This window comes from Cervus elaphus, chromosome 31 (genome assembly GCF_910594005.1).
Source record: "Cervus elaphus chromosome 31, mCerEla1.1, whole genome shotgun sequence".
NCBI lineage: Eukaryota > Metazoa > Chordata > Mammalia > Artiodactyla > Cervidae > Cervus > Cervus elaphus.
The window spans coordinates 42,072,650-42,088,452 of NC_057845.1; the positions used below are offsets into that span (position 1 = coordinate 42,072,650).

At 44.2% G+C, this 15,803-nt stretch overlaps 1 protein-coding gene across 4 annotated transcripts in view; it reads left to right on the top strand.

Moving 5' to 3' along the window:
* Positions 1 to 6,561: 6,561 nt before the first annotated feature.
* The window catches only part of ST3GAL6 (ST3 beta-galactoside alpha-2,3-sialyltransferase 6), a 90,105-nt gene continuing 80,863 nt past the window's right edge, over positions 6,562 to 15,803 (top strand). For 2 of the 4 annotated variants that reach the window (XM_043892575.1, XM_043892579.1), the window contains exon 1: positions 6,562 to 6,799. The gene's annotated coding sequence lies outside the window, so the exon portion shown is untranslated. Of the gene's footprint in view, positions 6,800 to 7,106; positions 7,240 to 15,803 lie in introns of those variants that run through there. The other 2 variants (XM_043892576.1, XM_043892580.1) reach the window with 2 other exon arrangements.

The following is a 15,803-nucleotide window of genomic DNA, read 5'->3' on the forward strand; positions in this document are numbered from 1 at the left end:
CATTAGTGGGCTGAGCGCTCTGAGTGAAGTGACCTGTATATTTTGCTTGAATTATCAGTCACAGGACTGAAAATTAGCAGAGCATCTTCATAGACGGATGGGGAGGGGGCATATCTGCTAGGACAGTGGCCCAGGCATTGAATACTTCTCAGAATTGAGCAAGAGCTCTGAGCAAGCTGCTCCAAGATAAAGCAGCTTTGGGCAATACCCCCATACAACTCCGGGCGGTGTCCTACTATCTTGGGGGAGGGTCTGTCCTACCACCAGGGTGTACTGTGAAGGGAGCTACCCAGCAACCAGGAAGGCCACCCTCTTCATTGATGGGGTAACTGGGAGTTGGTTGAGAGATCTCAGGTCCTGTCTCTTCTGATCCTCATTCCTAAATCACTTGGCTTGAAACCAGAACTATCTCCCAGGGAGAAAAGTCAAGGAACTTTAATGAGGGTTTTGAAATTCAAATTCCAAACAACCTTTTACATCTGATCAGTTTAGTTCAGTCGTTCAGTCCTGTCCGACTCTTTGCGACTCTATGGACTGCAGCACACCAGGCCTCCCTATCCATCACCAACTCCCAGAGGTTATTCAAACTCATGTCCGTGATACCATCCAACCATCCCATCCTCTGCCGTCCCCTTCTCCCGCCTTCAATCTTTCCCAGCACCAGGGTCTTTTCAAATGAGTCAGTTCTTTGCATCAGGTGACCAAAGTATTGGAGTTTCAGCTTCAGCATCAGTTCTTCCAATGAATATTCAGGACTGATTTCCTTTAGGATGGACTGGTTGGATCTCTTTGCAGTCCAAGGGGCTCTAAAGAGTCTTCTCCAACACCACAGTTCAAAAGCATCGATTTTTTGGAGCTCAGCTTTCTTTATAGTCCAACACTCACATCCATATATGACTACTGGAAAAACCATAGCTTTGACTAGATGGACCTTTGTTGGCAAAGTAATGTCTCTGCTTTTTAATAAGCTCTCTAAGTTGGTCATAGCTTTTATTCCAAGGAGCAAGCGTCTTTTAATTTCATGGTTGCAGTCACCATCTGCAGTGATTTTGGAGCCCCCCAAAATAAAGTCTCTCACAGTTTCCATTGTTCCCCATCTATTTGCCATGAAGTGATAGGACCAGATGCCATGATCTTAGTTTTCTGAATGTTGAGTTTAAGCCAACTTTTTCACTCTCCTCTTTCATTTTCATCAAGGGGCTCTTTAGTTCTTCTTTGCTTTCTGCCATAAGGGTGGTGTCATCTGCATATCTGAGGTTATTGATATTTCTCCTGCAATCTTGATTCCAGCTTGTGCTTCATCCATCCCAGCATCTCTCATGATGTACTCTGCATATAAGTTAAATAAGCAGGGTGACACAGCCTGACATATTCCTTTCCTGATCTGATAGCAACCACCAAATTGCCCTCTAAAAAGGAAGTAGTTCTTTACACTTATTTGAATAGATTCCTTGCCACCTTTGCCAGAAACTCATTAACTCACTTAAAAAAGAATAAAAGATTTGTTTATTTTATTTTTGGCCGTGCTGGGTCTTTGTTGCGGTGTTTGGGCTTCTCCTTGTGGTGGCTTCTCTTGTCATGGAGCACGGACTCTGGAGCAGTTGAGTCCCAGTAGTTACAGCATCTGGGCTCCACGGTTGTGAAACCCATGTCCCCTGCACTGGCAGGAAGATTCTTAACCACTGGATAGCTAGCGGAGCTCTCATTAACTCTCTCACTGCCCCCACCCCCCCTTTTTTTTGCTTATCTGATTTCTCACTACTATCTAGATTCTCTCACATAGTGTTGTTATAAAAAAAGACACTAAAATTTTTGCATGTTTTTGGATAATTTGTATCTCTTCAGTGAATTGCTTGATGATATCCTGTGTTCTATTTTCAAATGGGTTGTCCTTTTTATTGATCCATAGGAATTCTTAATTTATTCTGGATATTAACCATTTTTAATAATATTGCAATCATTTTCCATCAGCTGTCTTAATTTTGCCTCCCATCATGTAGATACTGACATGCTCCTGTGCTTAGGACACTTTGAGCCCCAGTTCCACCCACCTCTGCTAGCTTGTGGAAGGAGAGAAAATGCAGTCCCTGATAACTACTGGGCCACTAAGACCTCTGAAACCTTGACAGGACTAGCACAATCAGGAGACACTATCATTTATGAAGTGGCAAATAAGCTTTCTGGTAGACTTGAATTCCTTTTTCACGCACTCGCAATTCTGGGGAAAACAATACACTGCTTATTTATGTATGCAAACACGTAGCTGATACCCTGCTCTGGAATGGAGATGTTGGAGAAGTCAGGGGTCTGCTTGAGAGTACTGACTGCCGTTTTCTACATTGCTGGCAGAGTCATAGCTCTAAGTTAATATTTGCATTCCTTACACACTGGTTTGTTGTTTTTGAGATCCACATACCCTTGAATTTTTTATCTTTTTGGCTGCACCAGGCAGTGTGATAGGTCTTAGTTCCCTGCGCTCAGTCACTTGGTCAGCTCTGACTCTTTGAGTCCCCATAGACTGTAGTCCACCAGGCTCCTCTGTCCACGGAAGTCTCCAGGCAAGAATACTGGGGTAGGGTGCCATTACCTGCTCCAGGGGATCTTCCCAATCCAGGGGTGGAACCTGTGTCTCTTACATCTCCCGCACTGGTAGGTGGATTTTTTGCCACTGTGACAAATAATTGCTCGTAGGAGATAAAACCACAAGATAATCAGAAGACAGAGCTGGCAGGATCTCTACCTAGAGTTGGAGGAAGGACTGTATGTTGGTCAAGTTCAGTCTCCAGCCAGGTACTGTTTAAAACTGAATCCCGCAAGCCTTGAGAACGTTCAGTTCAGCTCAGTTCAGTAGCTCAGTTGTGTCCTACTCTCTGCGATCCCATGGATTGCAGCACACCAGGCCTCCCTGTCCATCACCAACTCCCCAGGACTGATCCCCTTTAGGATAGACCAGTTGGATCTCCTTGCAGTCCAAGGGACTCTCAAGAGTCTTCTCCAACACCACAGTTCAAAAGCATCAATTCTTCGGTGCTCAGCTTTCCTTATTGTCCAACCTTCACATCCATACATGACCACTGGAAAAACCATAGCTCTGACTAGATGGACCTTTGTTGGCAAAGTAATGTCTCTGCTTTTTAATATGCTATTTCGGTTGGTCATAACTTTTCTTCCAAGGAGCAAGCGTCTTTTAATTTCATGGCTGCAGTCACCATCTGCAATGATTTTGGAGACCAAAAAATAGTCTGTCACTGTTTCCACTGTGTCCCCATCTATTTGCCATGAAGTGATGGGACTGGATGCCATGATCTTAGTTTTCTGAACGTTGAGTTTAAGCCAACTTTTTCACTCTCCTCTTTCACTTTCATCAAGAAGCTCTTTAGTTTTTCTTCACTTTCTGCCATAAGGGTGGTGTCATCTGCATATCTGAGGTTATTGATATTTCTCCCAGCAATCTTGATTCCAGTTTGTGCTTTCATCCAGCCCAGCATTTCTCATGATGTACTCTGCGTATAAGTTAAATAAGCAGGGTGACAATATACAGCCTTGATGTACTCCTTTCCCTATTTGGAACCAGTCTCTTGTTCCATGTGCAGTTCTAACTGTTGCTTCCTGACCTGCATGCAGGTTTCTCAGGAGGCAGGTCAGGTGGTCTGGTATTCTCATTTCTTTCAGAATTTTCCAGTTTATTGTGATCCACAGAGTCAAATGCTTTGGCATAGTCAATGAAGCAGAAATAGATGGTTTTCTGAAACTCTCTTGCTTTTTTGACGATCCAGTGGATGTTGGCAATTTGATCTCTGGTTCCTTTGCCTTTTCTAAATCCAGCTTGATTTGGAAGTTCACGGTTCACGTACTATTGAAGCCTGGCTTGGAGAATTTTGAGCATTACTTTGGTAGCATGTGAGATGAGCGCAACTATGTGGTAGTTTCATTTATTTATTTTTGCAACTATGTGGTAGTTTTAGAATTCTTTGGCATTGCCTTTCTTTGGGATTGGAATGAAAACTGAACTTTTCCAGTTCTGTGACCCTACTGAGTTTTCCAAATTTGCTGGCATATTGAGAATGTTAAAGAAAACATTCCCACTCCCCCACCCCCCATAAACTTAAAAGAGGATATTGTGTGAAAGAGGTCTCTTGTCGCTTTGTATCTGCAGTCCTGAGGTTCATCTACTATGCTCTGATGTGACCTGCTGAGAGCATGCCCCTACAAGTAGGTCTCTTCTGCATAGAGTAGACAGTTCTACGTCAATCATGCCAAGAAAGCCTGTGCTTTGGCTAGGGTGTGAGAATTTGGAAGGCAGGTCATATACTGGGGTCAGGAAGAAATACTACTTTCTTGAACTTTACTCTAGACTGTGATTCTCCAGTGTACTAAATGGCACTCCAGGGTGGTGTGGGGAACCTGGCTTTCACCGGTCCCTGGATACCCTGAGACACATCCCATCAAACAATGTCATTTTAATTCAAAGAGATCACACCATCTATAATCAAAAAACAAACCTAGCAAACTGGGCCAACCCTATATGTACACTGCCTAAATATTATGATTTCAAGGACCTTTAAAAGACCCTGCATGTCCCAATAGTTCTCTCTTATTTCCTGGCCCCCCCCCCACCCATTTTAATAGAATAAATCTTCTACACAAAGGTTGAGTTCATTATCTTTACACTGTGAAAACATTGTAGCCCAGAGAATGCTACAAATTTACCTTGCTTAATTCTTTACCACCTTCCACAAGAATTCAAAAATTTTACATAGTTGCAATCATGTGCCCAAGAAATAATGTATTCTGCATTAAAAAAAAAAATCTTTGACATGTCAAAAGCACCTGCCCGCATAGTTACATAACAGGTAAGGCATTCTGGAAAAAAAAATTATTTTAGTTCTAGGTACTTTGATTCAAATCACAGCTCCAAAATAGGTAGGTATGATCTTGGGCATATTATGTAACCTCCTGACTCTGTTTCGTCATTTCTGGGATGAGATTATTCTGGTTTGCAGGATGAATGGGAGGAACAGACATGATACATGAAGGGTAGTTGACTCATGGTAGGAAAGAACTGGTAGTTAATATCTGTACTTCCTGATTGATGTTTTTTTGTGATAAGCGTTGTGCCAAGAACTCTCTACTTCATCATCTATTTTAATCCTCATCACAACCCCAGAAGAGAGGTTGTACTCTCTCAATTTACAGGTGATCAAAAGGAAGCACATTGAGGTTAAGTCAGTTGTTCAAGGTCACACAGGCCAGAGGAGGAAGTGGAATTTGAACTTGGTTATGGTGAATAGCGTCTTCTTGGCCACTACTGACTATGAAGAACCACAAATGTCACCCAAGAATAGTGGACTGCCTCTTCCCTTAGCACGTGACTTTGCAGATTCAAGAATCCTAGGAAAGAGACTTCTCTGGCAGTCCATTGGTTAAGACTTCACGTTCCAATGCCTGGTCAGGGAGTTAAGGTCTCACATGCCCTGGGGACAAAATACCAAACATAAAATAGAAGCAATATTGTAACAAATTCCATAGAGACTGACAAAAAATGGTCCACATTTAAAAAAAAAAAAATTCCTAGGAAAGCTAGAGAGTGGGAGGTAAAATCACTGCTTTAATTCTGAAGATGATGAACACAAGAAGGGTAATAAACTCAAAAGAACCTAAAAGAGCAAAGTAACTTCAAGAAAAATGGGCCCAGTTGGACAAATACCCTCTTCCTGTGGTTCAGTCGGTAGAGAACTTGCCTGCAATGCAGAAGGCCACCTGAAATGCAGGAGGCCCAGGTTCATTTCCTGGGTGAGGTGGGGAAGACCCCCTGGGGATCTTCAGTATAGTAACCCACTTCAGTATTCTTGCCTGGAAATTCCATGGACAGAGGAGCCTGGAGGTCTACAATCCATGGAGTCTCAAAGAGTCAGACACAGTTTAGGAACTAATCCACCACTACCGCTCAGATGTCTGAGGTACCACCTTTATAATTACAAAATCTGTGTGGGTTACTACAGAAGCAATTTGTAGAAACGGTAAGACTGGGGACTTCCTGAACTCTCTGGGTTTTTTGACTGTGTGTGTGTGTGTGTGCTCAGTCGTGTCCGATTCTTTGATAAAATTGGGAAAATAACAAGTGCTGCCTCCTAGGGCCGTTGTTAAAATTAACAGCAACACCAGAAGTTCCATCACAAGGGACTTTGTTTCAGTTGCCTGACACGTTACTCACTCTGAACTGCACCCAAGTCTGTGGCTCTTCTCCCAGGGATCATTTGATGGCATATGATTTATTTCACAAACACTGACATTTAAAAAACACAGCTGTCCAAGTATCATCACTATAGTATACGCTTTTCTCAAGGCAGACCTATTTTAACAAGAAACTACACATCTCATCTTCCTTCCCCCTAACGTATCGTTTCCTCCAAAAGAGAAAAAGCACTAACACATTTGTCCTTGAAGGGCAGAGCCCAGCAATTCTGGTCTCTCTGGACACCCCCGCCCTTTCTGCTGGGGACCAAACCGCCTGCCCCGCCTCGTGTCACAGAAGTGCCCGCCGAGCCAAGCAAAAAGTGTTTACTTCTGCCGCCTGCCAGCCCGGGGGGAGGAGGCAGCGCCCTAGCCGCCCCTCTCTTTCGCCCCTGCAGCTTTCCAAAAAAACCGGGGCGGGAAGGGAGTGTCTCCTTGGCTGTGGAACCTGATCCTCCTGCCTCGTCCAAAGCCACCCGCCGCTTTCCCCGGGCCCTCCCCCGGTGATTTTCCTGTCCGGGACGCCCGGGGAGGGCGCGCGGCTGGAGTCCCGCCAGCAGGAAAGGTAGGGGCCCGGCTGCGCTCCAGCCTCGCCTGCCCGGGGCCGCGAGGCCCCAGCGGCTGTCTCACTGCCCCGCACCTTCCTCCGCGCACTCGGGGGCGGCCGCAGCCGCTGCCGCGGGAGGAGCTTCCCCGCGGCTGCGGAGGCGCTCGGCGCAGTCGCCGAGGATCCGGCCCCGGGCGCGGTGGGCAGCGCACGCGCCGCCGGGCGCCTCGGACCCCGGGCGGCGCCGGCGCGCCCTGGCCGGTCCCCCGCCGGGTCCGGGGAGACTGCCTCCTTCCCGGGCCGCCTCAGATCCGCGCCACCGTCCTCCGGTTTCCGCCGGCTCGATGCTGCGGGCTCCGCGGGAGAGGCAGCACCCGGCTGGAGCGAGCGGCTGCGGGCGAGCTCCCGGCCCCGGAGCCCCGCGCGCTCCTGCGGTCTTCGCGCCTGGGCCTCGGCGGGTAACTCTCCCCGGCCCGCTTCGCTGAGGGTTGGCATCGCCCGGGGGAGGGAGGTTGGGGGTGCGGGGAGATCCGCGGGTTTTGCCTCTGAGACAGGATCAGGGGCCGGGGGGCGCGCCTCCAGGCACCCTCCCACCCCCAGGAGCCTGCGAGCGCTTGCCCCGCGCCCCGGGGTCAGGCAGTGGGGGGCGCGCGGACCCGGGTGCTCCCCGGGTAGGGGCGGCCGGGGGGGGGGGGGTGACGGGTTCCTCACTATTGTTTCCTTGTAAAAGGGGATGTACGCGAGCGGGGGCGAGAGGTCTGGAAGGTTCTCTCGTTTCACCTTAGAAAAAATTTACGAGAAAACCCTTCTTCCGGCGGCCACAGTGGAACTAGACCTAAAGAAACCAGCTCCGAGGCGATTTGGCGCAAAGTGCGGCAGCGAGAAAATTGCAGGGACTTGGCCTGCCGTTAGTTTGGGGGAAAGGGGAGAAGAAACTTGTGGTTTTTGAGGCCGAATGCTACCGAGCTCCCTGGCGATCTCAGCCCCTTGTGTGCTGTTATTTGGGCTTGAAAGAGAATCTATGAAAGGCGGGTTTTCAGAAACTAAAAACAAACCCAAAGCACCTTTTTTGGGGGGGCGGGGAGGAGGGGCAGGTCTTCAGTCGAAGGGCGGGAGAGAGGTTGGGGACCAGGTTGAGGGTGGGGTTGCTGTTTAAAAACGGTGCTTGGGAGTGGTGATGAAAAAGACACCTTGAATGCCAACGTATCAGAAACTACAGAAGCCGCAGATTCTAAATCCAAAAGTAAAACGTGCTTTAAGAGGCCCGCCACCTGAGAACTGTAATTAGGTAGATGGTTAAGAAACTGCGAATCTAGGAGAAGCTCCTAGCCCTCTGGCACCATGTTCACGCTAGTCTCGTGGTTTCTGATAGCTGCTTTTACAAGGCTAGCTTTGATATTTGACTTTCCAGTGTTAAAACTTCCTGTCCCGGCTGCCGGCTGAGAAATTATCTTTTGACTTATATGGAGATGTTACATATTGGGGAAGATCTGGTCAGGTTGCCAGGCTATTTTACATTTGAAGCATGATGATTTGACATTTGTAAATTGATTTGTTTTCCCTTCCTTTTAGTCTCGCCGCCGACTTTTAGTAAGAAGATCTGTATAGAGCCACTCTTAGATGATCTAGTCTGTCGTCTCCGAATGAGGCTGATTGGCCCGGAAGCACTTTAGATAATGGCAACTTTGGTTTATGAGAAGAGAACTTTTCTAGAAACTGTGTTTCTGTTCTGGCATCAAGCGTTCCTTAATCGTGGAGGGGGAGGGGAGGCCTTGAGCAATATTTTCACCAAATCCCTCTTTGGTTTGTCAGTTTCGGGTTGGACCGTGTCTCCGTATTATGGTGTAATAGAATGAGATTGCTGTTTTGATTGTTTCAGTAGATTTGTTGGAAATACTCAATTTGTTCTCATGCCCCAAATCAATACAAATCCTTGAAGGTCAAAAGGAATAGAAATAATGTTGGCAGAAGAATGACTTTACGAGACATAGCATTTAAAAAAATCAGTCTTTTGTGAAAATTGTAATTTTCAATTTTTCTCATTTTAAATAATAGTGGCAGTTGTTTGCTTCTGTTGGAGATATTTCTGTGTTCCATGTCACATGGAATGTTATGAGAGAGAAGTAATGCTGTGCTTCCCATGTTTCACTGATAAGCAGCATCTGCTAACCATGCAGATTACCAATAGGCTTTTTTCCATTGTAATTGCATTCAGACTGGGGACCTGTGACCTGTCTAAGGGCATTCTAGGGATTGCTTATCAAGGAGGAGAGGAAAGCAGAAAACTCAGGTGGTTCCCACTATGATCCCCAGTGAGTTCACCTGTGCTAGTTTATGTAATCTTCACAACCACCCTAGGAGACAGGAATGCTTGACCTTATTTTATAATTTAAAAAAAACCACACACTTGAGACTGCCCAAGGTTAAGTGACTTGGATTGGATCACAGGAGGGTCGCTTCACTTCTGCCTTGCAGGGGTCCCAGGAAGCCTCTGCAGCAGATGTTCCTCACAGGTTCTTCCACTATTTGCATGGCTTTCTCCAGTGCCTTCCACACCCTCACTTGTATCCGCCTCTCCCATCTGGACACACCTTCTTAATTACCCCTCAGGCTTGGCTTCCTGAGCAGGGGCTCTGATACTTTGTCTTTCCTCTTGCTAGTTTCAGCCTTTCAACAGTTATCTTCTATCTTCTCCTCATCTTTGACATGCCCCTTGGGTGGGTTGTGTCTGGCCAGGTTTACAGGGCCCTGTTATTGCCAATAGCTTATGTTCTGAATGTTCTTTTCATTCTGAATATATTTTCAGGGAAGTTCCTTTTGCCTGGAAGAAATCTTCCCAGGGCTACATCCTCACTGTCACTGTTGAAATGAATCTCTCTCCTGTTTATCCTAACTACAGTGGATAACAGCATACACCACAGTTTCCAATTGAACCCTGATGAATTAAAGTGTTTAATTTGGAGTGCACTTGATGTATGGAACAGGATGTGTGCATTGGACATAACTGTTTTTGTAGAAAGCTGTATTTATGGTTCCATGTCAGGGTGTCAGAAGCACAGTTCTCACTGTAGTGGGGTAGCAGGTTTTTTTTCTCCCGATGGGGACTAAATTGGTCAGGAACTTGGCTGCCAGACAGGTGGTTGGGCTAAGAAGCAATGATATTTTGTGGGTGAGGATATGAGGATAAAAGAGAGTGAGGAGCAGTAGGATCTCAGTCTCTTCCCTGTGTCCATATTTCTTTTTTTGTTTTTGGAGATCTTTTGGTCATCCCAGGAGGAATGGGCAGCTTACCACTTACTACCACAACCTTCTGCATCTGACCAGGGTTTTCACCTTCCTGGACCATTGGGAAAAAGGAGAAAGCACCCAGCCTTTAGGTGATTTTTTCATCATAAACACTAGAAAGCTGAGTGAAGAGTCTCTTCTTCTGTATTTCTCTTCTTCCCCCTTATTCCTGAGATGCAGTGTGCTAGGGGCATCATTTCTTCCAGTTGCACAGAGTAATGCTGGTTTTTGAAGAATTCTTTAAACATTGACTTACTTTTTATGTGATTGGGGATGGAAAGATCTGTGGGAGATGAGAGAATAAAGCCTCCAGGAGAGGAAATGGCAAGGAAGCTGGCGATTTCTCCAAGGGAAGCAATGTTATTTTCACCCCCCGTGGCGTGTCTGGAATTGGTGTGATTGTGGGTCATGGTCACTGTGCTTTGATGGGGCAACAAAAAGGGGCAGAGAGTGGTTTTGCAGTGGCTCTTGGGTGACTTTCTGCAGTCATCTATATGGTAGAACTTGAGATTCAACCAATATTTATTGCATCCCTACCATGTACAGGAGATGTTCTAGGTGGGTGTGTAGCATTGAACAAAACATGTTCTCCGCTCTTACAGAGCTTATGTTTCTGTGGGAAATGGAATAAATAAATCAGACACACATATATGGGAAAACACTTTTCAGATAGAATGAGTGTTATGAAGACAGTTCATTGTGGGGGTGTGCCAGAATGTGAGGGAAGCTGGTTTAGGGCAATCAGAGAGCTGTCATGAGGAGTGGGTGTATGAAGAAAGATAGGAATGATGAGAAGAAGCCAGTCAAGTGAAGAGCGTTCTAGACAGAGGAAACTGCAGCTGCAGAGGCCCTGAGGCATAAATGAATGGGGGATGTTTGAAGAATTTGTAGATGGTGAAGAGTGCAAAAGGGCAAGCTAGAAGAGAGGAAGTCAGTGAAGTAAGCAGAAGACTGCTTATGAGACACCTTCAAGTCTTAAGGAGGAGTTTGAATTGTGGTTTAATTAGAATAAGAAGCCACTGGAGGTTGATTTAGACATTCAGTTCTTTACCTGGTGGGCGATGGACTTTCCTCTTGGTCTCTTTCTTGCTCTCTCTCTCTCTCACACGTTTTCATTCTTCACATTTTTCTCTTCCCCGTTGATTGGCCATCACTGATTTTCCCCTTCCTTGCTCTAGGCCGGGGCATAGGCATGTCCACAGTGAGAAGCCGTCCTCAGAGGACTGTGGACAGTGTTCCTCTTACTCACTGAAATAAATCCTTGTACTCACTCAAGCCTGAAACTCTCCACCACTAGCTCTGATTGCTCAGCCTCTCTCTAGGCTGAATATCTAGTTGTCTCTAAGTCTCTGGGTTGGCTGGTGGCGTCTGAAACTAGATGGGAAAAATTAAGTTGATCATCTACTCAAATCGATCACAGTTGGTATCATTTGCGAGTGTGATTGATTTGAGTAGATGATTAACTTAATTTTTCCCATGTAGTTTCAGATGACATCAACCAAAAGGACAATGATTGTCCGAAGAGGGGATATTCTATATAATGGGAAAGTCTTCCCTTTTCTTGACGCCAGCCCCCTTCCCCCCAGGCTATGCAGGAAGTTACAGTTTCAGTGGAAATGAACTCTTGTAATTGGTGCCATGGGACTATACTATGCCTTAGAAATTTTGTTTCTATTGTTCTTCATAGATAATCTTCTCAGTCTTAGAGTAGCACTTAAGTCATGAAAATTTATGTCCAAGGCAGTACTTCCTAGTAGCACTGGTTTATCAGAAATGAACAGAGGCATTTTATCAGGTATCCTTTGATTCCAAGATAGCTCGTCATCTCCAGTATCCAACTCTCTGGGGAAACTTGGTATACTCTTAGAAAATGACTTTTGAGATTATTTAGCCAGATGCCCTGCTTGTTTATTAATTCACATACTGAACTGATAGATATATCAGTTATCTTTCAGCTTTTGGTATCTGTTTCTTTATGGCCGGTGTGCTGACGTAAAATCTGGAACATGTTTCGGTTTGAGCAGGCAGCAATGATGTCTTATCTTGTTTGCCCCTGTGTCCTCCACCTGGTGCGGTGGTCAGAACGTTATAGATAGAACGGATGTTTGCCAGGCGTCTCCATCCGTGCCCATGGATTAACTCACAGTGTGAATATATTAGCTCAGCTGTAACATCTTTATAATTCTTAGGCTTCGTCTTTGTAACTATTAGGATCATTAATGTATCATCTCAAAAACTTGACCCATTGGAGAAGATAGGTGAAGGGTGCATTCATTCCTGTGGATTTGTCTAAATTAAAACTTTTCTGGCTTGGAGCCTTTTTTTTCTTTTTGAAAATTATTAGGCTGACATGTAAGAGACTGGTATGTGAATATTATCAGATGACTATTCTCAAATTTGTTTTCATGTACAATAAACTTTCAGAGATGGTCAGGTAGCATCCCTGACTCCATGAACATGAATTTGACCACCTCCAGGAGGCAGTGAAGGACAGGGGAGCCTGGCTTGCCATAGTCCACGGGGTTGCAAAGAGTCAGATGCAACTTAGAGACTGAACAACAACAAATTTTCAGGTTCATAATTTATGATAATTTGAGTTGGGTTTGTAGTTACATTAGTGAGGAAATAAGTGTGCCAAGAGAGTAGATAACAAAATCATTTCTCTCTTTAACAGCCCAGCACCTCACATCTATGATTTCATGCCCTTTAGTAAGCACCACTTGAATTCCATTGCTTATTATGATATGTCTTAGGTTTCTGTTAGATATCATCTAACCTAGCTGGAGACACAAACAAATGCCCTGGGGATAAAGAGCTCTTCTCATCAGGGCCAGAGCTGAGAGGGAGTCCCTGCCTGGTGGAGGGAACTGAGAAGGGCCCAGTTGTGGGCTCTTGCTGAAACGCATAGTGACTAAGTTTCTCACAAAGAATGATGTCTTTAGAGGGCATCTTCCTGGTTAGTAGAGATATTCTGTATACATATTTTAAAGATTCTACCTTTTAGATTTCCCCCCCCCCCCCCCATTCCTCAAGGACATGCTGCTATAATATAAGCAATATAAACAGTCTTCTTGTCTTTGAGCTGATTTTATTGGGGAGTCTCCCTCCCCAATAAGATTTTAGTCCTCAGAGACGTTGTCAGCCCAGTGTTTCTGATAGCTTAGAGGAGTCTTCTTGTTAAGAAATATTCTATTGCAAATATTTAGGCCAGCGCCATAGAAGGTGCTGCTTTTATTAAAAAAAAAAAATACAGTACAAAGTGTAATAAAATGAAATGCTTTTATTAAAATCTGTGCAACCCTTTAGTGTGTAAGAGTCCTTCATGTCTTAAGGGATAGAAGAGGCAAAGATAGGGAATATGCGCATAGTCTATGTTGAGCACAGAGCCAAAGAATTAAAAAAATCAGTTTTTTAAAAAAAATTCCCTGATTTGTTTGTTTGTTTTCTGATTTGTTTTTATGGATAATATAAAGCTGATATAAGATTAGATCATGTAATATGTAACTATTGTAGTATAATAAAGTTATAGACTGCGCTTAAAATGGAGAAATGGATTATCTTGTTGCATTTAGACAAGAGCAATGAGTTGATCAGGTTCCAGATGGATTTCTAACTGCTTTTCAGCAACAGTAAGTAATTTAATTCATAATTTTATTTAATGGACAGACTCTGCAAGTTATAGGACTTTTTTTTGGTGAATGATTTTGGTGAGATAAAGAATACTGCTGTCAAGATCCATTTGATAGTTGAAGCTAATATCTCAAGTAAATGTCAGAGTAAGTTAGCTAATCACTCTTGTTTGATCCCAGCTGTGTTACAATTAGATTAGAAGTAATTGGATTTTTTTCTTAAGCAGGATGTTAAGGGATATGTATAATTTCTGATGATTGAAATATCTGTAAAAGTTTTACAGGCCTGGAATATTTTTGGAGGACAAAATGGGCCCATCTACTGCAAAAAAACTGAAAAGCTTGCCTCTATTTTTAGAGTTGGTGTGTAGGCCTCCTCTGCTTTAACCATAAATAATGCAATTATATTCTTCTTACAAAGCTTCTACCCACAGTCTCCACCTATGACCACCAATATTCCTGTCCATGCACCTTTTATAATAACATTCCTCAAGCGTGGTTTTTATTACAGAAATTTTTTTCTGCTCAAAAATCCAGAGAATTCCTCCCACAGGTCTTTGAAGTTTTCTGCTCTCTCCTGTTGCTCATTTTCTTTTTACTGTCCCATTTGCCCCTGCAGTCACTGCAAGCCTCCCCGTGCTGCAGGTTGTGAAGGCCTTTAGAACTAGTGCCTTTCTCTCCACTCCCCACCCACCCCCATTCAAGCTAGATGATAACCTGCGTTCGTTTTCCAGCTTCACGGCTGATAAACTGCCTGACTCTGAACATGCCTAACTCCTGTGAAGATCACTTTCTTCACCTCTAAACTTGAAATAATGCCCACATCCCAGTTATGATAATTAAAAAAGAAAACACATGCAAACAGTTCAGTATAGGGCCTGCCAAATACCTAACATTTAATCGATACTGTTAGATTATTATTATTATAACTTATTATAGCTATTATCATAACTCATGTTCATTGGATAGTTAAAATTTGACTTTCTCCAGAAAGTCCTTCTGTTTGGCCTTCTCTGGCTCTAATTTTTTTTTTTTTTTAAACCAGTCTGAGTCCTGTTAGAACCTCACTTCACTTTCAGTTCAGTTCAGTTGCTCAGTCATGTCTGACTCTTTGCGACCCCATGGACTGCAGCACGCGAGGCCTCCCTGTCCATCACCAACTCCCGAGTTTACTCAAGCTCATGTCCATTGAGTCGGTGATGCCATCCAACCATCTCATCCTGTGACTTCACTTTGGACTCTATTTATCTACTCATGTTGTTGTATTCTTTAGTTTTCATTGAACAGTAATAAATATTTGGACACCTTTCATGTGCCAGGCACAGTACTAACTATAGTATAGAGAGATCCATGGGCATACAGTGGAGGGATGCAGTGTGTGTGTGTGTGTGTGTGTGTGCATGTGCATGTACGCATGCTTCAGGTGGAGTTGGGAGATGAAAATCTATTGATTTAATGGCACTGTGATTTTTCAGAATAAACTAGGGTTGAGATAAAAACTACTGTGTTCAGATGTCCATTAAAAACATTAACATCTGTTCATCTTTTTCTGTCGTTTAAAAAACATGATAGTTATATCTTGAAACATATGTTCTTGAAACACTTTACATATATTTTCTTTCTTAAAATCTTCTCTGTCCTCATCTAAACACGGGTAGAAGTAGAGAACGAAGACTTTCTTGAAGAGCAGAATCCCACTAGCTGCCTCCTATCCTTTACCTTCCTATGGCAGGAAGGTAAAGGATAGGAGGGAACATTCTAGGCTGTAGGAACAGTGTCATCAAAGGCACTGAGGCACGGGATAGTGTTGAGTAGAATGGAGAATTGTGGAAAGTTTGGTGCATGATGGTCAAAGTCAAGCATTTTGGGAGTTGATGCAGGAGAGGATGTAGGAGTCAGTTAAATGAGACCCAGAGACCTATGGACTGTATGTTTGCATCTCCCTATAAGGCTATGTATGCACTTGGAATGGTAGATCTACAGAGACAGTTTATAATGGTCAAAGTCTGCTCGTTGCTTTTAAAGTTGGACTTGGGTTTTAAAGTGGCATGGAATGCATTTCTTCCATTTGCTGTTTTCATGAGAAGATGATGAAAACATTCCATGAG